Raw genomic sequence first — 26,230 nt, forward strand, 5'->3', positions numbered from 1 at the left:
ACAATGGGGTCGGAGGGGTTGTGGAGGGAGTCGATGTCGACACTGAATGAAGTACTGACGACCACATCCATACTGTATGGTCCAAAGGACCTGGAACACAACCACACAATCTCTGACCACCAGAACCACAACCACAAAATTAAAGGGGGAGTTCACTGAAATTACAAATTCACCTTATCGTCTCGGAGATAAATACTCACTCCTTTAGTTCAATGGGCTCATCGTTATCAGCCGTCTTCTTCAGATTGCTGACCAAGTTACCAGAGTGCTGCTTCATGATCCTGAGCATCTGAGTTGGGAAGGATACATGGAAAAATATCATGATTGATACGTGGATTAATATGTGCAAAACATATATTAATATCATGTTTGAAACAGGAATTATTTTAATGTTTATATAGCCTGAGAATATACATCCATACAGGATACATTATGTATATAGTCACTTAGAATAAGTGACTCCAAAGATGAACTATTATTCTATACTCTGTCATCTGACCACTGAACTTATCGAAGATAAGATCAAATATACTTTATTGTCCCGGATGAAAATTTGTCTTGGATTAATTAATTAAAGTTGCTGCTTCACACAACAACAAACAACAATGAATACACACTATACACATAGTACAAATCACACACACACTCTCACACACTCTCACACACACACACACACACACACACACACACACACGCGTCAGAGTTGTTAGTCATTCATTTATTTGTGTTGTATAAAGGAATGAATGAAAGAAGGAGAGGTTTATGGAGACATGGGACTGTACCTCTTTGATCCGCCCACTGGTGAAGGAGGGAGACAGGACACTGCGGATCCGTCTCCATGCATCATCCTCAGCGATAAACACGGCGTCATACAGAGGCCCGTTGAGATAGATATTCTAGAAAAATTATTATTATTATATACTGCAAGATTAACCTAATATTAATAATGCTATAATAACAATGATATTATCTATTTAAGGAGCCCTTTTTCCCCATACAACAACTTCAATTTAGCGTATTACCCTCCTGTTAGTGAAAAGGGAGTAGCATTCCTTGATGAGGATGGTTTTGATCATGGCTGTGTCCATGATACACAGGATGGGCTGACAGCCATCATAGATCCTACAGACCAGCAAAAACAAAGATAGTTAGATATACACTCACAGAGCACTTTATGAGGAACACTATACTAATACTGGGTAGGGCCTCCCTTTGCTCTCAAAACAGCCTCAATTCTTCGTGGCATTGATTCCACAAGATGTTGGAAACATTCCTTTGAGATTCTGGTCCATGATGACATGATTGCATCACTCAATTCCTGCAGATTTTTCAGGTTCACTTTCAAGATGTGAATCTCCCGTTCTACCACATCCCAAAGGTGTTCTATTGGATTCAGATCCTGGGAAGGCCACTGAAGAACACTGAACTCATTGTCATGTTCATGAAACCAGTTTAAGACAACTTTTGCTTTGTGACATGGTGCATTATCATGCTGGAAGTAGCCATTAGAAGATGGGTCAATTGTGGCCATGAAGGGATGCACATGGTCAGCAACAATACTCAAATAGGCTGTGGCATTCAAGCGGATATATACCGTAGATAGAGACAGACAGACCCATCACAGATCCTGCACTCTTAGAAAAAAAGTGCTACCTAGAACCAAAAAGGGTTCTTCTTCTACTCTCCCTTTGAAGAAACCTTTTGGGTTCCATGTAGAACCCTTTTCCACAGAAGGTTATACAGTACCGTGCGAAAGTAATGGGACAGTGAAGCATTTTTTCTTCTTTTTGGAGTTGAAATGAGAACGTAGAGATTCTCATCTTTTATTTGATGTTATTTGTGTACATATCGGTTTATCATTCAGAAATTACAACATTTTTATGCATAATCCCCCTATTTCAGGCTACACTAAAGTGATGGGACAATTGGCTTGACAGGTGTGTTCGTCAGGTGTGTTCCATCACATAATTTGTGCAGTCTGCTATTGGTGTCTTGTCAACATGAGGACCAAAGAGATGTTATTGAAAGTCAGGGAAGCCATTATGATGCTGAAATATCAGAAAAAAATGAAACATAGCCAAAACCTTAAACCTACCAAAATCAACAGTTTGGAACTTCATTAAAAGGAAAGGAAGCACTGGTGAGCTAAGAAATCGCAAATGGCAAGGAAGACTTCCAGTGGATAACCAAAAAATGCTCACCATAATTAAAAAAACAAACAAAAAAAAACTGCCCCATAGATTAGGAACACTCTCCAGGAGGTAGGCGTCAATGAGTCAGAGACTACCATCCGCAGAAGACTTCACCAGCAGAACTACAGAGGCTACACTGCAAGGTGCAAACCACTACTTAGCCACAAAAACAGGCTGGCCAGGTTACGGTTTGCTAAAAAGTACCTAAAAGAGCCTGCAGAGTTCTGGAAAAACATGTACCAGAGTGATGGCAAGTGTAAAGTGTGGAGAAAAAAAGGAACTGCCCAATATCCACAGCATCCCACATCATCTGTGAAATATGGGGGAGGGGGTGTTATGGCTTGGGCATGTATGGCTTCCACTGTAACTGGCTCACTTGTCTCCTTTGATGAAGATGAATTCAGAAGTGTTCAGAAACATCTTGTCAGTCCAAGTACAACTTAATTGCTTAATTGCTCCAAACTCATTGGACGGCATTTCACCATACAGCAGGACAATGACCCAAAACATACTGCCATAGCAACTAGGAAATTATTCAGGGCCAAAAAGTGAATCCTATAGAATCCTATAGAACATGCATTTAATTTGCTGAAGAGGAGGGCAAAACATCCTAAAAAAACAAACAACAATCGCTGCAATATAGGTCTGGCAGAGCATTACCAGAGAAGATACCCAGCGTCTGGTCGGGTCAATGGGTCACAGACTTTTGCACTTTTGCATACAAATACATGTTTAGTATTTGGGGACCAAATACTAAACATGAGTGCTTAATTTGGACATTTGCATAATGCAAAAGAAGAAAAAATGCTTGTCCCATTACTTACGCAGGGCACTGCAAATGGAACCCATAAGAGTTATTCAACCAAAGAATCCTTTTAGAACCCTTTTTTTCTTTATTTTTTTAATTACATTTTTGCCCTTTCAATGACATGGAGGGAAGACACAATCACTTCCGATTTGAATTCTGACATGTCGTGGCTCCTCTTTATTCATGCAGTTTGAGACGTGCTCAGAGGCAATATAGGAGCCTCAACCAATGAGAATCCAGGATGTTGTCAAACATTGGCAACACACAAGTTGTGTTTGGGACCATACTACAGAATACTTAAAAGCTTAAAACTTAAATCGCTCAATAACAGATTCAAATTATTAATGTGGAAGCATGAAATTGTTGCTTGGGCAGTGTACTTGCATCAAGACAGATCATTTGTCTTGGTGTATGAGACCATTTCGTCGGTTGGATCGTCTGTGTTTGTGAAAATCCGCCTGGTTTAAGAGTGTATACTGTAGACACTGAGAGATATATATATCCATCATAGTTAACAATAACCAGGATCAGTTTAGCAGACTCACCCCCACAGTTTCCCATATTTCTGGAAGCTCTCTGTGTCAAAATTGGTGAAACCACCCTGGGAACAAAAAAACAAAACAAAAAAATAGCCAGTTCATAAATGCTTGTCATAAACCTGAATTGTGGCTTAGTCTATGATGGCCCTTTTCCACTACAGACCGGCTCGCACTCCTCTCTTTTCGTTTTCGTTCAAAAGCTTTATTGCCCATTTTTCTGGGTAAAACAATTCATATTCAGCTCCCATGGCTTTCACCACAACAACACACATCATGGATGAGTCTACAATGTTGTTGTTTATGGGCTTAATCTCTACAAACCTTCTTATATCCCATTATCGTCCCGAGGAAAGGGATGGGTTTAGGACCAGGAATGCCTAGTTTTTTGAATATTCCATATGGCCAGTATCCATACCTGGTCGGAACAAATATAAATCAACAATCTGACTTGAAACAAAAGCAAAACGATCAAGTCATAGGTATCATTGAAACTGTTAGATAACTGTAATTATCAATACTATCATTTGTATGTATTATCACAACTAACTAACTAACAAATAATATTTTTTATTAAAACTTCTTACACTACGATCAGAGTGATGAGTAAGGCAAGGAGAGTTCATGTCTCGGTGGAGAAGTACGGAAGGTAACCCATCTTTACAGGTTCAATCGCTTCTTCTGAGTAACCCCGGACACGTCTGCTGAAGTGATTATTTTATCCCGTCATGACACCTGTGTTTCAGATCATGAAACACAGGCGAAAGAGTATGTGAGAGGTGAAGTTGAAGCCATGGCTAGTGAATGATTGAAAGGGGATCCCTGCGCAGAGGGCAAAACTCAGTGATGTTATTGTCGGCCTTTATCTTAACATCCTGCTAATAGTTGCTGCCTGTTTGATCCCTATCGGGTTTTAATAGTTTGCAGACCCATTGATTCAAGAAGGACTATGGGGCAAATATTTTTGGGCAAATATTTTCTTTCGAGTAATACTGAATTTTACATATTTGAACTCCTCTAAAAATGTGTTATGTTCTTTACATGTATGCACTTGTTTTATATCATTGGCTCCTAAAAACAGAATTTCAAAATACTAGTTCAAAACAACATCACATATTACAGTAATGAAGCAACTGATTAACATGAATACAGTGCTCTTCATAAGTATTGGAAAGAGGAAGCATTTTCTGTTCTTTTAGCTCTACACTTGGATTTGAAATCAAACAATTATTATGGGGTCAAAGTAGAGATTCTCAACTTTAATTCAATGGGTTTTTAAAAAAACATTTGTAAACATACTCCCACTATTTCAGGGCTTCAAAAGTATCATATAATGTCCAAATAAAGTACTAATGTTTCGTATTAGGTCAACAATCTGCCTGAAGTCTGCGACCCCACCAGGCACTATCCACTATCCACTATCCACTATCCACTATCCACTATCCACTCATCTTTAGAAAATCATTGACATTTCCACATGGTATTGTGTCATAGAGTAGCCTCCCTACAGCAATATTATCTTGACATTGGGATCCTTTGTCCAAACCATATTTCAGGGTGTATGTTTGGTTGCAGGGGCCCAGGCTGTGCTCTCTGACTGCTCCAACTGTAGTAGACCCTGCAGTGAGGAAGAGGTCAACATGCTGCAGTACCATCAGCCAATCACACACAAGAACCAACAGATCGCCAAGACCTCTATTGCACCATGCACGCACGCACACACACACACACACACACACACACACACACACACACACACACACACACACACACAAACACTGTCTCAACAGCCCCTTCCTTCACTCTCACTCTCTCTCTCTGTAGGTGGGTCAGGCTGCGTATTCAGCCTCTAAGGGGGGTATTGTTGGGATGACTCTACCAATCGCCCGAGACCTGGCACCCATGGACATTCGTGTGGTCACCATCGCACCCAGTCAGTAAACACACACACATACATACGCACTCTTTCACACACTCCCCCCCCACCCCCTTCCTCTCCATATCAGACAACCTCTCTCTCCCTCTCCTTAGGTCTGTTCTCCACTCCTCTCCTGGCGGGTTTACCTGAGAAGGTGCGTTCATTCCTAGCCCGCCAAGTGCTCTTCCCCTCGCGCCTGGGAGACCCTGCAGAGTTTGCCCACCTGGTGACATCACTGGCTGAGAACCCCATGATCAATGGAGAGGTCATCAAACTGGATGGAGCTATCCGCATGCTGCCCTGAGAGAGAGTGAGTGTGTGTGTGTGTGTGTGTGTGTGTGTGTGTGTGTGTGTGTGTGTGTGTGTGTGTGTCTGTGTGTCTGTGTGTGTGTGATCCAAGGTATACCACTGTGACAGCTCCGATGTGTGTGTTCATGTCTGGTACTCCAAGCTCTGCTGTACTGTACGCTCCATGCAGTTTTGTTTTGTTTTGTAAACTGATCCAGTAATAAACTTCTAATGAGTTTGAGTCTCTCCTCCTCTGTGTCTGTGTAAAGTGAGGTCAGTAGGAGCTAATAGGACAAATGAAACAAGAATGAGCCTTATGAGGCAAGTGTACCTTCATTTGTCCTATTAGAAGTGAATAGAACGCCTGGACACAGGAAATGCTAAATGCTAAAGCTCTCATAACATCACACCTGCATCAGTGTGTGGCTTTATGTACATGTCATCCACAACATTTGAGTGAAGGGAAAGGGACACATTTCTTTTGGAATGGAAAGGAGTCGAGGTACAGTATCTTGGTATACACACGTTTGCTCCAGTTTTGTACCCATTGACTCTGACACTGTTTGTGTAAGAGGCTAGGGCTGACCCATTCTGATTCAAGATGTTTGTGTAAAAAAGGTATTTATTGCATATATTGTCCACTAAAAAGCAGATGATGGTACAAGTGTAAGGGACCAAGTGCTCCAACCTCAGTCTAGCCTGAAGATCATTCCATATCTGAGGAGCACAGCAGCTAAAAAGTTCTTCTCAATTCTGTAATCACTTGTAGCACATTAAATAGTAACAAGCTGCAAGTTTGATCGCCAATAAGTCGCCATAAAAGCAATGATGTGAGGTAAAATGGGAGTTTTAAAAGAACTGCTTTATATACAGATGAAATCCAATGATAAGCCCTTCTCAACGTCAAAGAATCCCAACCCACAGACAGATACAAAAGACAATGGTGGGTACAGAAAACATGCCTACAAATGAACTGCAGAGCAGAGTGATAAATCGGGTCTAGTGGTTTAAGAATTGAGGCTGTCGTGTGATTTTAAATTGTGTCACCATAATCACGGACAGGGAGGAGCGTTGCCAAGACAATCTTCCTCCTATTATCAAAGGTGAAGCAAGACATTTCTTTACAAAACAAGTACAAGTCTAACTCGCAAACTGTTGATCACTTTTTCAACATGTATTTTAAAAGTGTATCATCTATCTAAATGCCCAGGTACTTATAATGGGGAACTTGTTCAGTTTGGGTTCTTTTCAGGGTACAAATATGTTGATCATTGTAATCAATATTATGGCATATAGAGAAAAACATAACAGACCTCATGCATACCTCTTCAAATTAAGGTTTACCCAGATTGTTTCTAATCTAACCCATGTGCATACATGTGCCATGTTTTTTCTTCCTCAACTTGTAAATGTAAAAAACACAAACACCACCACTTTGTCTTTTTGTGGTGTTAGGAATACAGACCTCACAGATAAAAATGTTTTGATAAAGGTCATAAACCGAAACGTCGACACAATAAATAAGCAGAGGTAACAATCGTGTGTGCAGGAGTATTCATTTTTTACATACCTTTTCTTCCTAAACTCATCATCACTCAACATAGTTTACAGCTATGCAACTTGTAAAATACAGCATTTCAAACATGACACACAGTTTGCCTTTGAATATGACTTTAATGAAAGAGAATTGAAACGGCAAGTGTAGTTATAGTGGTAGTATGCAGGGTAGTTATTGTGGTAGTAAGTTCGAGATAGTTGTGGATTTCCAGAATTGTCTCTGTGTTGAAATATCTGAAAGAGAAAAATTGTCTTATCATTTGTATAGATAAAATCTAAATTATTTTGAGGTGATTTGAGAAGCCAAAAGGATCATCCTTAGAATGCACTGTAAGCAGATAATGGAGGGCATACCTGTATTTTGTTTCCCTTTATGGAAAGCCCTCTCCATGCTCTCTCTGGCAAACTCCAGGTTCGCCGCCATTACTCTTTTCTTTTCAGTCTTCTCCTTCTCTCTCTCCATTTCTGTCTTCATCCTCTTCACGACATCTTCTGTAATCTTTGTCATCAACTCTTTCACTTCCCTCTCCCTCCTTTCCACCATATTATTTATCATCCCATCCATCTCTTCTCTCATGCGTTTAACGTCATCTTCTTTCTCCTTCAGGATTTTCTCCATCTCTTTCTCGACCACTTCTACTCTCTTCATTGCCTCCAACTCCTTTTTCACCCATTCAATATCCTTTTCTTTCTCCTGTTCATTCCTGTTTCTCTGTCTCTCCTCCTCTGCCCATTTCATCACCTCCATCCTCTCTTTCACTTGTTTCACCTCCATTTCTTTCTCCTCCAGGATTCTCTCCATCTCTTTCTCGGCCTCCTCTACTCTCTTCATCGCCTCCAACTCCTTTCTCATCCATTCAAAATCCTTTTCTTTCTCCTTCTCACTCCTGTTTCTCTCTCTCTCCTCCTCTGCCCATTTCATCACCTCCATCCTCTCTTTCACTTGTTTCACCTCCATTTCTTTCTCCTCCAGGATTCTCTCCATCTCTTCTACTGTCTTCATACCCGCCTCCATCTCCTTTCTCATCCATTCAATATCGTTTTCTTTCTCCTTCTCAATCTTCTCCTTCTCCCTCTCCATCTCTGTCTTCATCCACTTCACGACATCTTCTGTAATCTTTCTCATCTCCTCTTCCACTTCACTCTCCCTCCTTTCCAACATATTCTTTATCACATCCATCTCTTCTCTCACGTGTTTAACGTCACATTCTTTCTCCTCCAGGATTCTCTCCATCTCTCTCTCCATCTCTTCGACTCTCTTCATCGCCTCCAACTCCTTTCTCATCCATTCAAAATCCTTTTCTTTCTCCTTCTCACTCCTGTTTCTCTCTCTCTCCTCCTCTGCCCATTTCATCACCTCCATCCTCTCTTTCACTTGTTTCACCTCCCTTTCTTTCTCCTCCAGGATTCTCTCCATCTATCTCTCCATCTCTTCTTCTCTCTTCATACCCGCCTCCATCTCCTTTCTCATCCATTCAATAACCTTTTCTTTCTCCTTTTCAATCTTCTCCCTCTCTCTCTCCATCTCTGTCTTCATCCTCATCTCCTCTTTCACTTCCCTCTCCCTCCTTTCCACCATATTCTTTATCATCACATCCATCTCTTCTCTCACACGTTTAACGTCGCATTCTTTCTCCTCCAGGATTTTCTCCTTCTCTCTCTCCACCTCCTCTACTCTCTTCATCACCTCCAACTCCTTTCTCATCCATTCAATATCCTTTTCTTTCTTCTTCTCATTCCTGTCTTTTTCTCTCTCCTCCTCTGCCCATTTCATCACCTCCATCCTCTCTTTCACTTGTTTCACCTCCATTTCTTTCTCCTCTAGGATTCTCTCCATCTCTCTGTCAACCTCTTCTACCCTTCTCTTCATCACCTCCATTGTTTCGGTCTCCTTCTCACTCATCTTTAATCTCTCTTCGCTCTTCTTTACCTCCTTCTCTCTCCTCTGCACCACCCTCTCTCTCTCCTCCACCTCCTTCTCTCTCCTCTTCATCTCATTTCTTGTTTTTTCCATCTCCCTCTGGAAAGTCTCCTCCATCTCCTTTGTCACTTTCTCCACCTCCTCCACCTCTTTCGCCTTTATTTCCAACTGGACAATCCTCTCCTCCAAATCCTTTTTGTTATTTTCCTGCGTCTTTTGAATGCGACTGAGTATTGCATTGCATTCATTCACTTTCTCAGTGTCTCTATCCAACACTTTCCTCTTCCTCTCCATATTATCTTTAAGATGGTTGACTATCTTCCTCTTCCTCTCCACCATTTCTCTGTCCTTGTCCACCATTTCTCTGTCCTTGTCCACCCTCTCTCTCTCCTCCTTCAGCCTCTCCTTCTCTGCATCGGTGTGCTCCTTCACCTTATGCAGAAGGTTTTGGGCTCCCTCCACCTCTTCCGCTCTCTCCTCCATCTCCCTCCTCCAACCCTCCTTCTCTTCCTTTCTTTCTTTAGCCACTCTGGCCCTCTCTCTCGTGTGCCTGGCCCGTCTTGATGTCCTCTGTGGGAGTGGGGTGTAGGCTGCGAAAGCTGCCGGTCCTGCTGCCTCCATCATCAGGGCAGCCTGATCCTCTTTACACTCCTGTGGACATACAGTGAACACACTACAGGTGCAGTCTCGAGAATGTCTCTATGAATGTATTTGTCTTTTCTGAGTATAAAACCATTCAATTGTCTCCAGTGATCTTTACATATTGTCTATGTTTAGCCATCCTGAATGGGGTGAGTGGGTAGTTATCAAATACAGTAGCATAGGGCTTTGAAACTTCCTGATGGAGATGACAGACACAATGACAGGGAAACGTCAAGAAATATGATTGCGTTAGATAACAGGCTTCCCTCGCAAAGAGGTTGCGGTACCTCACAATGATTTCAAGAATAGGCTGTTGCGTTCCCAATTCCCCAAAAGGGGCTCTCTAGTTTTGCCTTTAAAAAAGGCCTACATCTACCTTTTATTCAACATATCCGACACAATTTATATTGCAAATCATGTAGGCCTGTACAGTAAGTAATTGTAGGCCCTTTGCAAAGTCAACTTACGACTTACTTAAGGAAAGGTCCTGTCGATTAAGACCTATTAGTGCCAACTATGTTTGGTTATATTTTAGATAGGGCCTACCTGAAAACATCAAATTAACCATTTTGATATTGTTCTGTCAATCATCTTTCTTCGATAGTCCATCCTCTATAGGTTATTTATAAAGCTGTCTCGTTTTAATGTTGATCTTTAAAATGGTTGATTTTGCAGCCACATTTCTCTCTGTAACAACGATTGAGCTCGTCCCGTTTCACTTTTTAGGCTGTTACGCTGCTCTTTCACTGACAAACAGCTGTTTTTGGAATTGCGCGCTCACCGAAATTACCGCGATTTGACTTGATGTTGGGATCAAACTGTCTGCCGAGTCGGATGAATTACTTCACAGCGATCTAACAACAAAGTGTAGCCAATTAAGAGTATTTCTTTGCAGTAGGTCTAGGTCCTGATTGTGGGGGAAATGTTGCTTTGAATTGTAGGCTACTTTGACTGGACGATAACATACGAATACAAACAAGTGTACAGTAACATGTTGTCACCACGGATGATAGAGCTTGATTTGATTAAATTTGATTAATTTTCAGCCCTGCTTCTTACAGCTTTGCGTTTACTTGAAGGCAGTTCACGGACTTGAGGTAGGCTGAAAATATACAGGAGCTTGTAGGCCTAGTGCTTATTCGATGAAGGTAGGGTGGATCTGCGCGAAGCCCACACATCGTGTCGCTCACCGGCCCCGCAGCCCACAGATCGACCGGCCCACCAGCAGCCATGGCACAGCCCTTTACACAACATTTAGGCAGCACCCCCTCTCGAAAGATACATCCTACGTCCTTGGACATTTGGCCCAAGTATTGGGGCAATTTAATGTAAAGTATTCCCGTTTATTTAAACTAAAATAGAGCAAGGCAAACTTACCTGCGGCGGGTCCCACCAGTTTTTCTCCATTGTGTTGAAATGTAATTGAATCTATTTCCACTAATGAGCGTACCACATTACAAATGACAATCAGCAAAGGCTATTTGACAACAACTGGAGGTTCAAGTGACCAAAGTGACTTTTACATAAATTTACGTCATTGCTAGCAGCGTCATCAAGACAACAGCATTATGACGCAGGAGATATTTATTTGATTACAGATATGCTCATGTTGTTTCTTGGAAAATATACGTCGTTGGGATTAATCATCATCATATTATTAATTAATAGACAAAACACAGACATAGATATAGGTATATAGATCAGTGGTAGGGGCTCGGGGTCGTTTCTGGACATGGCCCTCCATTGTAATTTACATTTACATTCATGGCATTTAGCAGACGCCTTTATCCAAAGCGACTTACAACAATACATTTGTTTAAGTAATTGAATCATCTATCCAACAGTCATCATAAGACAAAGTAATCAATGCTCACACCAGGGGCCATAGGCAGTCGGCTATTTCATTTTATTTGTATTAGCAGGAGAGAACTTGTACAAGGGGGGTAGCGGGGATGAAGAGGTCTCTGGGTGGGGTTGGGGTTAGGGTTAGTATAGGGGGGGGGATAAATGGAAAACATAACTGCCAACTGAACTTAGTTGGAACAATACAAATTACAATGTAAAACAATAACAATATAATATCAACATTTCAGTATTATATCAAAATAATGATTTAGAAATATGGTACAACCTGTGAGCTGCCTGGTTGCCTTGGCAACGGTAAACTACAGCGCTGTTCATCAGCGGTTCGGGCTCTGGCTCTAACCGTCTACCTTCTCTTAACCGTTAGGAGAAAACGAAGAAAAACAAAGAAAATGTAAACTACAAAACACTCTAACATTAAATCCTACACATACATCTGTATCAGTGGAGTCAGGCAAACGTTACACCAGACTCCCTTCGACATGTTTTGTCAGGTGTCATTTGACAACAACCACTCATCGTAAACGGCAAGCTAGTGCTAACTCGTCCTCGTTTAGGATACCAAGCTAGCGCAATTACCGCTAACAAACTACAAACTTCATATGCTACTATGCCTAACGGTACACTAAATAGAAAGCCTACATTAATGACAAACTGTATTAATGCTTATGCTTAAGAATAAATGGAAAACACACTAGTGAGTCGTCTGGTCCTCAGTCTTTACTGGTTCAGGTATTAACTGCCAACTGAAGAACGCAGCGCAAGCCACAGCTTATATACCCGCAGGTGATCTAGTGCCTTTTATACTCCAAATAGAAATGCGTGAAATTGAATGGGGGGAGTCTGTAAACATGCAAGATAAAGTGCATACATATAAAATAACACATTTACGTAAGTGGCCAATTACATATAAATATATTATGTGCCACATAAACAGTGGAAAAAGCAGTGAAGCCCTTAGCAGACATAGGGGAAAATGTACAGTACATACAAACATGTACAGGAGCAGGACGTATTGTGTCTCTGTTAACACAGTTGTGTCATGTGTAATTGTGTTAAATGATCCATAATAAGTGCTGTCCAGTTTCCTCTATATTATATATAACATGGTGAATAACTCCCCGATATTTCTTTAAGGCCAATATCAGATATGTCTGTCAAGCTCTAATTACAATGAGCTGTCCTCCCATTTCTACCTCCATCAGCCTCCTGTTGCACAGTAATGAGTGATAAAGACACCTGATGACAAGGATGAGAAATGTAAAGATCACGGTTTCATCCAAGGCCCATCTACCTTTCATTCAAATTATGCTAAGATTATTATCATTGGTGATTTTAACCTACATGTGGACAATGAGACTGACTCGACAGCCATGGATTTGATGAATCTCTTGAATTCTACGGACTTTATTCAGCGAGTTACTGGGCTCACCCATAACCACTGCCACACCCTGGACCTAGTGATTACAAAGGGTCTTACTCCTGTTGCATCCTCTATTATTTATCTAGCCATGTCGCTGAGCAGATGAGATTCATGATGATGAATATGAATAGTACACCATCAACAGCTTCCTCCTGTGATAATGATTTATTAACCAGCTTCAACACCAAACTAAGGGCAACTATCGACTCTGTAGCACCAGTCAAACAGTTTGATTGATTTCCTGGTGAAATGCATTGCGGACATATGGATGTCACAGAACTAGTCATTCGAGCAAAAACCAGGTAGGACACTCCATTTTAAAAAGCGTGTTTTCCGAACCAAAACAGCGTTTGTAAATGACATATTTATTTCAAGGGATCTCGTTCCCTGATCGCTACCGATTAAAGAGAGTCATTACAACCTTTAGGAAGCTTTTAAAAAGGTTGAATATTACATGGACCTTTACAGAACACAGCTGTAAAGGTGCAACCTTTCCTCTCCCAGGCTGACACTGAATGACAAATGCATGCTTGTATTACTAGCAGCCTTGATTACTGTAACACTCTCCTGTCTGGTCGACCAAAGAAAGCTATTGGCAAATGATACAGAATGCAGCAGCACGAGTCAGATGGAGAGCACATATCATACAAGTCTCTGCACTGATAACCTGTTCGTTTTATAATTTATTTTAAGATAATTGTATTAGTTTAGAAATCACTCTATGGTCACGCACACCACTGCATGTCAGACATGCTTTTAAGGTATATACCCTGTAGATCCCTCAGGTCCTCAGGTACTGGCCTTTTAACTATTCTGAAGATTCCAACAACACCTATCTACTTCCTGTTTCAAATGAATAATACTGGGCAGAAGTCTGCACAGGGATGCTACAGACACATTAGCACACTGCAAAATACTGTCACCTATCTAACCATCTGTTCCAAAGCAATAGTAATAGATACTGTAGGAGTCTGCAGTGCACAGGGGTTACACACTCATCAGTACCCTCTAAAATACTGTCACTATCATATTTCCTGTTCCACATGAATAGTACTATATAGGAGTCTGCAGAGGGGTTACCTTGTTGGGAAACAGTGTCTATCTCCTCCTGCAGCTTGGTCATAATGTGAGGGCTGGTTGCCAGATTGTAGGCCAGGAAGGACAGAGAGCTACTGGTGGTCTCATAGAGTGTTTCCACAGTGTAATGAAATCAATAGCTTCATTTATTAAGCACAAAATGATTGAGACTGAAAGCTATATGGAGGCAGTTGTACCGACTGTGAGGAACAGTGAGCTGAAGATGTCAAACTTGAGCATTTTCTTGATGTTGGTCACAAAGGGGTCAGAGGGGTTGTGGAGGGAGTCGATGTCGACACTGAATGAAGTGCTGACGACCACATCCATACTGTATGGTCCAAAGAACCTGGAACACAACCACAAAATCTTTGACCACCAGAACCACAACCACAAAATTAAAGGGGGAGTTCACTGAAATTACAAATTCACCTTATCTTCTCGGAGAGAAATACTCACTCTTTTAGTTCAATGGGCTCTTCGTTATCGGCCGTCTTCTTCAGATTGCTGACCAAATTACCAGAGTGCTGCTTCATGATCCCGAACATCTGAGTTGGGAAGGATACATGGAAAAATATGATGATTGATACATGGATTAATATATGCAAAACATGGGTTAATATCATGTTTGAAACAGGAATTATTTTAATGTTTATATAGCCTGAGAATATACATTATGTATATAGTCAAGGAATAAGTGACTCCAAAGATGAACTATTATTCTAAACTCTGTCATCTGACCACTGAACTTATCTAAGATAAGATTAAATATACTTTGTTGTCCCGGATGGAAATTTGTCTTAGACAATTAAAGTTGCTGCTTCACACAACAACAAACAACAATGAATACACACTATACACATAGTACAAATCACATAAACACACACACACACACGTCAGAGTTGTTAGTCATTCATTTATTTGTGTTGTTGGAATGAATAAAAGAAGGAGAGGAGAGATGGGACTGTACCTCTTTGATCCGCCCACTGGTGAAGGAGGGAGACAGGACACTGCGGATCCGTCTCCATGCATCATCCTCAGCGATAAACACAGCGTCATACAGAGGCCCGTTGAGATAGAAATTCTAGAAAAATAACAATGATTATATACTGCAAAATTAACCGAATATTAATAATGCTATAATAACAATGAAATTATCTATTTAATGAGCCCTTATGTTTTTTTCCCCATACAACAACTTCAATTTAGCGTATTACCCTCCTGTTAGTGAAAAGGGAGTAGCATTCCTTGATGAGGATGGTTTTGATCATGGCTGTGTCCATGATACACAGGACGGGCTGACGGCCATCATAGATCCTACAGACCAGCAAAAACAAAGATAGTTAGATATACACTCACCCAACACTTTATTAGGAACACTATACTAATACTAGGTAGAGCCTCCCTTTGCTCTCAAAACAGCCTCAATTCTTCGTGACATTGATTCCTTTGAGATTCTGGTCAATGATGACATGATTGCATCACGCAATTCCTGCACATTTTTCAGGTGCACTTTCAAGATGTGAATCTCCCGTTGTGCCACATCCCAAAGATGTTCTATTGGATTCAGATCCGGTGACAAGGAAGGCCACTGAAGAACACTGAACTCATTGTCATGTTCATGAAACCAGTTTAAGACGACTTTTGCTTTGTGACATGGTGCATTATCATGCTGGAAGTAGCCATTAGAAGGTGGGTAAATTGTGGCCATGAAGGGATGCACATGGTCAGCAACAATACTTAAATAGGCTGTGGCATTCAAGCAAATATACCGTAGATAGAGACAGACAGACCCATCACAGATCCTGCACTCTTTGAAAAAGTGCTACCTAGAACCAAAAAGGGTTCTTCTTCCACTGTCCCTTTGAAGAAACCTTTTGGGTTCCATGTAAAACCCTTTCCACAGAAGGTTATACAGTACCGTGCGTAAGTAATGGGACAGTGAAGCATTTTTTCTTCTGTTTGGATTTGAAATAAAAACGTAGAGATTTTTATTTTTTATATAATGTACATATTGGTTTATCATTCAGAAATTCCAACACTTTTATGCATAATCCCCCTATTTCAGGCTACACAAAAGTGATAGGACAATTGGCTTGACAAGTGTGTTCGTCAGGTGTGTTCCGTCACATAATTTGTGCAGTCTGCTATTGGTGTCTTGTCAACATGAGGACCAAAGAGATGTTATTGAAAGTCAGGGAAGCCATTATGATGCTGAAATATCAGAAAAAAAATAAACATAGCCAAAACCTTAAACCTACCAAAATCAACAGTTTGGAACTTCATTTAACTTCATTAAAAGGAAAGAAAGCACTGGTGAGCTCAGAAATCGCAAATTACCTAGTAGGCCAAGGAAGACTTCCAGTGGATAACCAAAGAGTGCTCACCATAATTGAGAATCATTTATTTACATCTTGTCAGTCCAAGTACAAGTAAATGGCTCCAAACTCATTGGACAGCATTTCATCATACAGCAGGACAATGACCCAAAACATACTGCCATAGGAACTAGGGAATTTTTCAGGGCCAAAAAGTGGAAAGTTGTTGACTGGCCAAGTCAGTCTCCAGATTTAAATCCTATAGAACATGCATTTCATTTGCTCAAGAGGAGACTTAGGGCAAAACATCCTAAAAAAACAACAACAGTCGCTGCAACATAGCATTACCAGAGAAGATACCCAGCGTCTGGTTGGGTCAATGGGTCACAGACTTTTGCACTTTTGCATACAAAGGATTGGGGACCAAATACTAAACATGAGTGCTTAATTTAGACATTTGATAATGCAAAAGAAGGAAAAATGCTTGGGCACCAAAATGGCTAGAGCCAGCCCTGATTAACAGAACCTTTATCGAGCGCACAACATCACATTAATGCCCATAGGAAGAATGAGAATAGAGTATCAACAAAATAACCAATTTAACACAATTTAAAACAACATACGTCTGTAAGTTTTAACCATACGTTAACGTGCATCAAGGACAACGCGGGAGAATGATGCCCTTGATGGGCCTAACCCAAAACTCAAAGAATATCTCGCTGTCCCTCTCCTTAAATATCATTCCCAACAAAGGACAAGGTGTTAGATACATTACAATAGCAAAGGAATTGACAAATGGTGAAAGCTGAAAAATCTGAAACCTAGTCAAAACCTTAGACTTGCCAAAATCAAGCACTGATGAGCTCAGCAATCGCAAATGGCTGAGGCTTCACTGCAAGATGCAAACCACTAGTTATTCTTAAAAAGGATAGTCGGGTTACAGTTTGCTAAGAAGTACCTAAAAAGCCTGCAGAGGTGTGGAAAAAAGTCTTGTGGACAGATAAGATGAATATTATCAGAGTGATTGCAAGAGGAAAGTTTGGAGAAAAAAGGATCTGCCCAAGGTTTACAGCATACCATCTCATCTGTGAAACATGGTGGAGGGGATGCTATGGTTTGGGCATGTATAGCTGCCACTAGAACTTGCTAACTTATCATAATTGATGATGTTACTGCTGACAGTAGCAGCAGAATGTATTCTGAAGTGTACAGAAATATCTTGTCTGGTCGAGTAAAAACAATGCTTCCAAATTCATTGGATGGCGCTTCATCATACAGTAAGACATTGACCCAAAACATACTGCCATTGGAGCTAGGGAGATTTTCAGGGCGAAAAAGTGGAAAGTCCTTGACTGGCCATGTCAATGTTTGGATTTAAATCCTACTGAACATGCATTTCATTTTCTGATGGTAAGATTTTGGGCAAAAAGACCTGGCAAAAAGATGGCTGGCCTGGCAGAATATCACCAGAGAAGATACCCAGCACCTGGTGGGGTCAATGGGTCCCAGACGGTTATTGCATACAAAGTATTGTCAACCAAATACTAAACATGAGTGCATCATTTCGACCATGTATACCAATACTAGACAAAAGAAAAGAAAAGAATCTAGCAAAAGCAAACTATGTTCTGACAGGGTTTGACTCATCTAATACGACATCAGATCTGGATAGGTTCCTTGATTTCCTCTGAAAGGTGACAAAGGCATGAAAACATGTACACAACATCAAGAAGAAACCATTGATTAAAGCCAAATCAATTGACAGAGGCATGGCAGAAAATGTGTGTTGTCTCTTTAAAAGAAATGTTAAAAATCTCTTTGTTTTCCCTAAATGAAACAAAGCACAGGTGTTTAAAAGGCCAGCCCCACCCCTGATTACAATGATCCACACATGGAGACAGCCAAAGCAACATAGATCAATAAGACATCCCACATGTCACACCAGAATGTGTGTTGGCAAGTGTGTGCCCTAAAAGCCAGGATCCACTCTCTGGTCACATCTCCCTGATGTTGGTTATGAAGAACTTTATCAAACGTTTGGATTTGAAATTAAACAATTACTACAAGGTTAAAGTAGAGATTCTCAGCTTTTATTTGATGGTATTTGTATACACATTGGTTTCACCATTTAGAAATTACCCCACTTTTTATGCATAATCCCCCTATTTCAGTGTACCCAAAAGTAATGGGACAGACTTATCAAATGTCCAAATGAAGCAGTCATGTTTAGTATTTAGTGGACAATCCACTAGTATTTAGTGGACAATAACTGCCTGAAGTCTGCAACCCACTAACCTCACCAGACGCTGGGCATCTTCTTTGGTGATGCTCTGCTAGGCCTGTACTGCAGCCATCTTTAGTTGTTGTTTGTTTTGAGGTCTTTTTGCCTAAATTCTTATCATTAGGGAAATGTAATGCATGTTCAATTGAATTTTAATCTGAAGATTGACTTGGCCAATCAAGATCTTTCCACTAGTTGCTATGGCAGTGTTTTGGGTCATTGTTTTATTGTATGGTGTGGCTCCATCCAATGCATTTGGAGGCATTTGCTTGCACTCAAGCAGACAAGATGTTTCTGTGCACTTCAGAATACATTCTGCTGCTGCCGTCAGCAGGTACAATCATCAATTAAGACAAGTTAGCAAGTTCTAATGGCAACTATACATGCCCACACCTAACACCCCCTGCACCATGTTTCACAGATGAGGTGGTATGCTGTGGATCTTGGGCAGATCCTTTTTTCTCCAAACTTTTGTCACTCTAGTCCATGATAATATTCATCTCATCTGTCCACAATATCTTTTACGAGACCTTTGCAGGCTTTTTAGGTACTCTTTTTTAGCAAACTGTGACCATCCTTTTTGATGATAACTAGTGGTTTTTGATGATAAATGTGTCTTCCTCTTAGTTATAAACAAACCAGAATTAAATGCATAGGTCTATGTATGTATGGATGGATGGATGTTGTCATTGGAACAGCTGGAAGACTTTCTCTGCATCCCCGAAAAAACACATGTACGCAAGCACGCACAAACACACACACACGCACGCACGCACGCACGCACACACACACACACACACACACACACAGGCATGTTTAAGATATGCGTAGCCCATGTTTATTAGTTGACTTTGTTGTGGGGTTAGTTTAGATACAGCGCACGATGCAACAAACAGGTATAATATCAGCACACCTCAGCATTGCTACACCCACGTGCTACCACAGGGAACTGGTACCCGCATAGTTAGATATGGTGGTCCCACACCAGAGAGAACTGGTATGTTCCAGATCATTATACGAGGTAACTAGCTAGTAAATTATTAATTACTAGAAAGTGCTCAGTAGTCCTAGGGCTACAAACACAAGCTGACCAACCCTCCTGCAAACAGGGTGCTAATATTTCTCAATATTACCTTGTCAAAGCTAGCCAAGGTTCTCAGCTGTCCGGAAACAACAAGTAACTTAGTTAGCCGTCCGTCCCAAGTGCTAGCTGTAGCCTACACATGTGACCTTGCAAGTTCTAATAATAACCTGAGGAATTATCGTCGAGCTAGGGTTCAACAATAACAAAAAATTGAGAGCTCACAGGTTAGCCTGCTAGCTCAGAGAGTTAACAGGTGCTCAGAAGGTGAAAATCATCGTTGAGCTGAACCGTAGGATTCTATCAGAGACAATCTAACGCCCCGTGAGAATCATAGGCTGAGGTGTAGCCAGCTACAACAACACAACTACAGTACACTTTTCAACCTAACGCCCCATGAGAATCATAGGCTGAGGTGTACCCAGCTACAACAACACAACTACAGTACACTTCAGACAGTCAGAGAGTGAAGAGTGGAAAGGATGAAATGGTGCGCTTGTAGCATCCCTTTATTGGGACAGGTGATAGGCGTTGCTATCACTTGCAAGTGTGTACGAGGTGTGATTCTGTAAATCAAGATGTAAGTACAGTGCTCTCGGAAAGTATTCAGACCCCTTCACTTTTTCCACATTTTGTGATGTTACAGCCTTTTTCCTCATCAATCTACACACAATACCCCATAATGACAAAGCAAAAACAGGTTTTTAGAAATTGTTGCTAATTTATTCAAAATAAAAAACTGAAATATCACCTTTACATACGTATTCAGACCCTTTACGTTTTTTGTTGAAGCACCTTTGTCATTATTGCGTATTGTGTGTAGATTAATGAGGAAAAAAAATAATTTCATCTATTTTTGAATAAGGCTGTAACATAACATAATACGGAAAAAGTGAAGGGGTCTGAATACTTTCAGAATGCACTGTATGTGCCTGTTATAGTCCCATTGTGTGATTGGTGTGTGTACTGTTTTCTGGCACAGGCCTTAACTGATCCAACAAGTTCACCAATCATCAATGGTGTGATATGAAGTTGATGGATTTTAATGTTACATGCTACACCAGTGCGTGTGTAAAGTGTTGACATTGCGCAGCTGCTGCAGCAGCAACGCAAAATGATTCTTGGAGTGCTTGGAAATGGTATCAATGCTTTTTGGACGCTTAAAAACATATTCAATTAGTTTCATAGTATGGTAAAGTAATAGAAACATAGATTACAGAAATACATACAATAGTGGTACCTGTATGAAAAACAAAGTGATTGTCCTCGTTTATATTTGGAGGTAGAGGACAAACCCCAACTCTAAGATATTCAGACTTGACAAGACTCTCAACATAAAACAATGTACAGAATCCATAAATTAGAAGTTCCTTGCAGAAACAGACTGGGAGGCTATTTCTTCTGCATCCACACGTGCAACTGGTCACGTTTCTGGTGTAAGAGTAAATACTGCCATCTAGGGTTTAGAGATGGTTAACAGGAAATGGATACATTATTTTACGGATGTACTTTAGGCCTACGTTTGAGTAATTTAGCAGAAGCTCTTATCCAGAGCGACTTAAAATAAATAGCTACATTCATCTTCAGCTACATACATCACGGTCATCACAAGTAAGACTTTCTATAATAATAAATGCCACAAGCAGTCACAGTGGTAGAGAAAGGAAGTCAATTTAATTTAATGTTCAACTTAATTTATTGAACTTAAGACAACTATATAAATTGATTTGCTATGTATCCCTAAATAGCGGCCAATTGTGTTGAGGTTTCCAGGCTAACGGTGTCGGCATGTGCAGTCCCCTGTCTTATCTCTGCACCCCCACACGCTCTCAGCCAGGGCCACATCAACAAGGCTTTTGACAGAAACGCTCGTCCCCTGGTTTGCCTGATTGTGTACCAGCTGAGCCATCAGAGAACATGAGGGTTGGGGCATATCTGCATATCTGGAGCCATCGTTCATCTGAAATTAAAAAAGTAACATCAGAGGGGAGTGCAAGGTGAGACAAGAATTGGACAAATTCAACTGAGAGTTGAAGGTCATGGACTAAATGCTATAGTAAAACTAGCAACAATCACCTTCATCTACTTAGTCTATAGGTTCTCTACCATCTCTCTAATCGTCACCATGCTCACCTTCTTCAATGTCTCCCTCTCCTGTTCTAGCTTCTCTTTTTCCAGACTCTGTTTCGCTCTTTCTTCAGCCACCATCACCAGGGCCTCTCTCCTCTTGATGGCCTCTATCTCTTTCTCCATCTGTTTCTTATCCTTTTTAAATGTCTCCTTCTCCTTCCACATCTTGAGCATTTCTCGCTCCACATCCTGCCCGTCTCTTTTGATTTTCATCCACTCCTTCTTTATCATTTGCAACTCTGCTCCGACCTTCTCTGTCTTTCTAAGCATCTCCATTGAGGTCTCCATTTCCTGCTCTAGCTTCTCCTTTTCCTGGCTCAGTTTAAGTCTTTCTTCGGCCTCCATCACCAGGGCCTCTCTCCTCTTGACTGCCTCCATTTCTTTTTCCATCTGTTTCTTGGCCTTGAGAAATGTCTCCTTCTCCTTCCACATCCCGAGCATTTCTTGCTCCACCTTCTGCCCGTCTCTTTTGATTTTCACCCACTCCTTCTTTATCATTTGCAACTCTGCTCCGACCTTCTCTGTCTTTCTAAGCATCTCCTTTGAGGTCTCCTTCTCCTGCTCTTCCTTCTCTTTTTCCTTGCTCAGTTTAAGTCTTTCTTCGGCCTCCATCACCAGGGCCTCTCTCCTCTTGACTGCCACCATATTTTTCTCCATCTCTTTCTCCGTCTGTTTCTTGGCCTTGAGAAATGTCTCCTTCTCCTTCCACATCCTGAGCATTTCTTGCTCCACCTTCTGCCCGTCTCTTTGGATTTTCACGCTCTCCTTCCTCATCATATTTAACTCTGCCTCTGCCTTCTCAGCCTTTCTAAGTATCTCCTTTGAGGACTCCTTCTCTTTCTCAATCTCCATCATGAGGATCTTGATCCCACTGTCTATCTCCTCCCTCTCCCTATTGAACTCATTCCTGTCCTCCTGCAGTCTTTCTGCCTTTCTGGCCAGGATCTCCTCCTCCCTCTGCCTAACTTTTTGGTCCTTTCTCTTTTGTTTCTCATATTCCTCTATCTTTTTCTCAAACTCTGCCTTCTCTGTCTTAATCCTCAATACTCATATATATTTTCACCTCCATTGTTTTTATGCACCTACAGTAGATAGAACACAAACAAAAATGATTGAAATAATCTCCACACACCCATACTATAATGCAACAGGAATGTCAGAAAGATTCCCCAAATGAGAAAGGGATAACAATCTTTGAGTTTGCCCTTCTGAATCAGTCAACAAATACCAGTACACCGATTGGCAGCAAAGAAATGTTATTATCTATAATGTGCGTTCGGCTGGCGTCATAATGGGTTTGGAATGACTATCATGGTAATTCACTGCCTAACATCTCTTATCAGCGTTCGATGCAATGGTTCGAAGTGACTTGGTCCTGTCAGAGGCCTATGTTAGAGTCAGCAAAAGCATCCAGTGTGGGTTGGCTGGCTATGTTTGTTGACACGCCTTGAAATATAGCCTACAATTGTGGCCAACAGGTCAAATATCAGTGGCCATATAATGGGCACATTTCATTAACTGGAATCCGCCTGGTACAGGTAGGAGCCTATAGACTAACAAGCAGAAGACCGCAAAATTAAAATAGCCCTAATTCAATTCATGCATTTAGGTCTCTAATAATAATAACAAATATATTTGATTTGGAATGTGTTTTTCATTTGTAGCCGACAATTTCAAAGCCTGTGCAGTTGAGTGCAATAGACACACAAACAAAAACACAAACAAAACACTAACAACAACAAGAGGACAGGACCTAAAGGAAGGCCTTTCTAAAGATGTGAGTTTTTAGGCATATAGAAATATCCAACGCTGAATTCGACTTAATGGGAATATCATCTCCTAGTGACAGATATCTCTCAGTGACATTTTTACGCGTCCCTTGTCCAAATGCTGTAAAGGTAGTCGGCCTATGCCGTCTCAAGTATTTACAAATACAAGTGTTATAAAACTATACTATATGTCAACTATACTACATCTCTGGCCTACATTAGCCTACCTCAGTCAGTAGGCTGTGTATAAGCGCCGAATCTTCCGGTTATAATCTCTTTATATCTCACTCTGGTAATACTGATTGCACAGGTTCAGGTTGCGTCTTAGCTCGTTATGCCACTGAACTAAAAGTTCAAGAACTTTGTGTATTATTGCAGAACATTCTCAATTCTGTGTACATATCAACGTCATAATGATACCAATAGCAACGCATTTTGGGTGGAATCCTAACTCCAAATCCGCGCGCGTAAATCTTGCATTCATGTCAATGGGAAATTGATTCGATTTACACGCGGATCTCGAGTTAGGATTCCACTGCAATACACATTTAAGTTTATGTTCATTTGAATTTATAGTGCATTTTACCCACAATATACGGCTTACACAAAAGTAGCCTACAAGACAAATACAACATTTGAAAAAACATATTGCATAGAATCAAATTTGGGGATTGTAACGATGTCCGTTTATACACAGAGGCAGACGCAGCGTTCACAGTAAGGGAAGTACTTTCCCGTTTATTCCACAACAAGTGATCAATAGGGCTTGGGCTTTCCAGCCTCGTCGACAAGTCTCTCTGCTTGGGCTTTCCAGCCTCGTCGATACGTCTCTCTGCTTGGGCTTTCTAGCCTTGGTGATAAGTCTCTCTGCTTGGGCTTTCCAGCCTCGGTGATAGGTCTCTCTGCTTGGGCTTTCCAGCCTCGGTGATAGGGCTCTCTGCTTGGGCTCTCCAGCCTCCGTTCGCTGCTCGCCTCGCCTTCTCCAGCTTCGCTCCTGAAATGGCAGAAGCACACACATCTTAAACATTCGCCGGCGAGACTTAATTCGCAGCAGGTGTGCAACAAAAGTCTCGCCGACACAACCCCGGCCACGGTCCTGTAGCTCCCTCTACAGGCCGAACGCTGCACGTCCCCCCATAGGGATATACAGGTTTTTTTTCTTTATAAAGTACATTACAAACATAAAGTCTCATAAAGTACATTACAAATACGAAACAATTATTAGTCCTATTTTTTATTAGTAATAATAATAAGTATTTTATATTTAATACAAAATAGATTAAATGGTGAAATTGGTGTGTATAAATATATAAAACTTGACTCATAATTCGTATAGTGCTGTTTTTGGAGTAATTACTAATTACTAGTAATTACTAGTGTGTGCGGACTGAGCTCCCTGTCCCGTCTTTCTGCTGTGGGGCAGCGGAGCACTCTGCCCCATCGTTGCGAGGGGAACAACGTGAGCGTGTTTGGCGTAAGCAGGGAAAACCTCACGCAAATTATATTGGGTATGAATTCTGCCTAGCAACAGGTGGCGAAAAACTATTAAACGCTAATGTTTTTAACGTGGTCTGACATGACAGGAAATAATCATAAAGCAATTCAGTTCATCTACTGTACGTCTATCGCTAATGCTAGCTAGCTAAAGTTTTCACAATGAATCGTGTAGATTATTTGTTGACCATGCGGTTTAGTACATTGCATTTGGAAGAGAAGTTGGAGATAAAACGTTTAGGGCCAACAGGAATGGTTTGACAAAAAGAGATGGCTAACCGCTACCACCTCGAAACATGCGCTGTTCTGTTTCCCATGTATGATTTTTGGTGGAGACTATTTGGGCATCGGCTGGATTCAAAGACATTATACATCTGTCAGAACAGAACAGACACCAGCGACTGAACGGCCTTGACATGATTTCCATTGAAAATGCATTGATCCAGGGACAGATGGATTTCAACAGTAAAGTCATCGAGAGGTTTGCTGAAGCAACGAACCGCCGCGCTACTTTCCTATTCAAGTGAGCGGGTCTGTTTGGACATGTATGACAAATGGACAATGCGCCGTTCACTGTAGACTATATTGCTTTTGTTTTGTAGTCATTTTAAACGTTATACTGGCTGTGATATAAAGTGGAGGACTAAATGTTACGTATAGGCCTAATATCTAGACAGTTGATGGGCACACTTGTTACTTGTCGCTTTCAGAACCCTGGACTGGGCTCCGGCTGTATAATCATATAGTTCCGTTAATTAGCCTAGCCTACTTTCCGTGATTTAATGTGACTTTTGTAGTGTGTTATAGCCTCTGCACTGATGCTATTTATTTCACATTTAAAATAATACAATTGATAAAACCTGATTAAACTTTCCTACAAGTTAACGATGTGCCGAATGCTTGTATTTTGATTAAACATGCAAGTTATTGAAGAC

The 26,230-nt window shown here is 41.0% G+C and overlaps 1 pseudogene across 1 annotated transcript in view; it reads right to left on the bottom strand.

Moving 5' to 3' along the window:
- LOC310824125 (cytochrome P450 3A30-like) overlaps window positions 1–26,230 on the bottom strand; it is a 64,593-nt pseudogene that overhangs the window by 23,764 nt on the left and 14,599 nt on the right. Inside the window, exon 11 of the transcript in view lies at window positions 23,552–23,585. The product of the transcript in view is annotated as a cytochrome P450 3A30-like (transcript). The remainder of the gene's footprint in view (window positions 1–23,551; window positions 23,586–26,230) is intronic.

Source organism: Argentina silus, assembly GCF_951799395.1.
Source record: "Argentina silus genome assembly, chromosome: Y".
Classification (NCBI taxonomy): domain Eukaryota; kingdom Metazoa; phylum Chordata; class Actinopteri; order Argentiniformes; family Argentinidae; genus Argentina; species Argentina silus.